This window comes from Aegilops tauschii, chromosome 6 (assembly GCF_002575655.3).
Source record: "Aegilops tauschii subsp. strangulata cultivar AL8/78 chromosome 6, Aet v6.0, whole genome shotgun sequence".
Classification (NCBI taxonomy): Eukaryota; Viridiplantae; Streptophyta; class Magnoliopsida; order Poales; family Poaceae; genus Aegilops; species Aegilops tauschii.
This window is the reverse complement of record NC_053040.3, coordinates 198,367,013-198,370,041: the sequence shown is the minus strand read 5'-3', so window position 1 is coordinate 198,370,041 and position 3,029 is coordinate 198,367,013.

Below are 3,029 nucleotides of genomic sequence, written 5' to 3'. Positions count from 1 at the left end.
AAAACCGGCCCGTTTAGGTAAACCTCTTTTCTTTTTCTTTTTCTTTTTGGAAAATTGTAAAATCCATAGATAAATCATCCTAAGTCCAAATTCGATGATTCACATTTCTTCTGACTCAATAAATCATGATCTATTTAATTAGCCATAGTGAACATTTTTATCCTGCCTAGTTTCCCCTGGATCTATAAAAAGGTCATTTAGCCACATAAGTCCACTTCAAAAATCCATTTCAACTCCAAATCCAGTGAAACCAATTTCTAAATGTTTCTAAAATCATGCCTGATTTAATGGGTACTTTTACTCATTTTTATAAAAAGGCATTCTGTAGACAACTTGCAGATCCATTTAAATCCGTTATATCCTTCATATTGAAATGTTCCAAAATATCCACTTATCCAATTCCATTGAAATTACTTTGGTCATTCCTCATATGACCAGAGGTATCCTAGAAAAGTCCCACTCACATTTTTAGAGCACTTTTATTTTTGCCTTGTTGTGTTGCTTATTGTGATTGTTTTCGTCGTTAGTTGGCGAAGTCGACGGAGTACTTGGAGATGGACCAGAAGGTTTGAAGACTCTGAAGGACAAGGCAAGCAGCCCTTTGACCATATCTATGAAACCCCTTTTTACGCATGTCATATAGCACTTCATTATTGTTGCATCGGAATCATGATGAGATGGTAGCCACTTCGGTGGGTTGCCTTCGTTTCCTCCTTGTTGATATTTGCATTGTGCATAACCCTACCTTCCTATGAGGGTTATGCCGGTGGGAGTAGATATGATGCTAAAGTAGCTACTACGCAAAAAGGGACGGGAATATGCATGGTGATGGAGAAAAGTATTTTCAAAAGAGTTTTTTTTTAAAACCCCGTTGGGTGCCACTTATGCCCGAAGGAGATAATGAGTTGGGTAACCACTTGCTGACGAAGTGGTGTACCGAGGCAAGTGTGTGTGTGTTGTTTTCAAAACGGATTGGTTTAAGTTGCGACCGTTATTCCAACCTTACATGCGCAACCACTCTACCCTTATATGGGAAAGGGCATTATTGATTACCTAGGCCGATACTAGCTTGGAGCCCGCATTACTAGTGACGGGAGAGTCATTGTTGCGCTCTCTCGGGACGGGGTCGTGCCAGGTAGGGCGGCCATGATTGTTTTCAGGGCACCGGACACACCGTTGGTACCCCGTGCTTGTGGTATGTGATGAATATGGGAGAGAGGCTCCACAATTTTAAGATGTGAAATGTTGGGCACGGGGGTTACTACCAACCGAGTGGACTCTATGTTAGTGTCGTCTAGGGAAAGATAGTGATCGAGTGCTTACCCCGGGTACTTGAGGTACCGCGGGTCGTGGATGGCACGGAAGTTCCCCGGATCTTGTGGGTAAAGTGTGCAACCTCTGCAGAGTGTAAAACTATTTGAATAGCCGTGTCCACGGTCAAGGACAGTTGGGTAACCGCTCTTGGGCTACATCCACATGTTTACAAACCAGTGTGTGTGTTTGGAGAAGTGGGAAGAACTACTTGGGTCAAGTCAAAGGACTTGACATGATTGAGTTGGGTTGATGCCCACTTCATTTATGTTGATATCTGTAACCAGTCCCTATGGTTACTTGAATTCGTATGATGCATGTTTTACCAATTGTTGAACATGTCATTGCACAACAAAACTAGCTTTCTGCAAAATTTACCTATATCATGCATTGTTCTATCTTGAACTAAAACATGGGTTGCTTGCGAGTACATTCAAAGTACTCATTGGCTTGCCACTGGTTATTTTATTGGCCATGCATGAAAGAACAGGATATGATGAAGAATACTCCAGTGACGAACATGCGAGCTAGGACGCTTCCCAGTCAGAATGCCTGTAGGGTTAAGGCAGATGGCATGGGTCCAAGTTATCGACGAAGATTTCCGCTGTGAAGTTATACTCAAGACTTGACCATAATGTTCATAATTTATGTAATACGGTATGAATGGATGCAAGACTCTTGTTATACAACTTCTGTGTGTTCAGTGAGCATTGATCTCTGGGATCACTGTACACGTGCATTCGGTGATCATGACTTATGAGTCGGGGTCCCCACAGAGCTGGTATCAGAGCCATCCTGACTATAGTAAGCCTTAGTTAGCATGGTCGTTAGTTAGGGTAAAACGGTTTTCAAAACTATTACTAATTTTCAAAACTATCTATACTTCTCTTCCCCTTCTCAGTTTTTTGAAAGCTAAGGTATACTTTCCTTATTGATCTCTTCCCCCTTCAAAACTTTTGGTCGCTAGAACCCTTATGCCCCTGACCACCGGATTCCTTGAAATCCTTGTGGATAGTCTCGAAGGAGGATGCCTTGTCAGACATTCAGCCACATTTTCTGAACACAAGATTGGCGACACCACAACAAGACGATACCAACAGAAGATACATCCTCGAGGAATAAGGACATGAAGATCCATAAGATGGTGACACCCTTGACACTGCCCCAAGATGATGCGACCTTAGCCTATGATGATCAGGGCATAGGAAATGCAAGATCATGATACACATCGCTAATAGAGCAACCATGTCCTTATCGTTGTTGCATCAGCAGCCCCCGATGGATGAGAACCTAGCCATTTGGTCCGCCTCACTATAGTGAGCAGGAAAACGGTTCTCTTCATCCCCGGCCCCGCTCTCGGTGACGATATTGTCAACAATGTGTCCGACAGATTGGACCTCTATTATGCCTTGTTAATGTCATCGCATAAAGGATTGCCACCTGGAACCGCCGACACCTTAAAAAGGCAAAAGTGATCGTCATGATTAAAAAGACAAGAGAAGACCATGTCAATGCCAGCCACGAGGAGCCACCTTCACCCCATCACCTCATCAGGCGAGAAGTTGTTGAATATTCTTCAGGCTCAACCCAGATTGTTTCATCAAACAAGAGGCGTAGCAACACCTGAGGAAAACTCAGAAGACTGCACGAGGCACAAGGCACGACTACTGAATCCGAGAACCCCTAGGGTAGGATGAGTCGTGTACCCCCTATGCGCG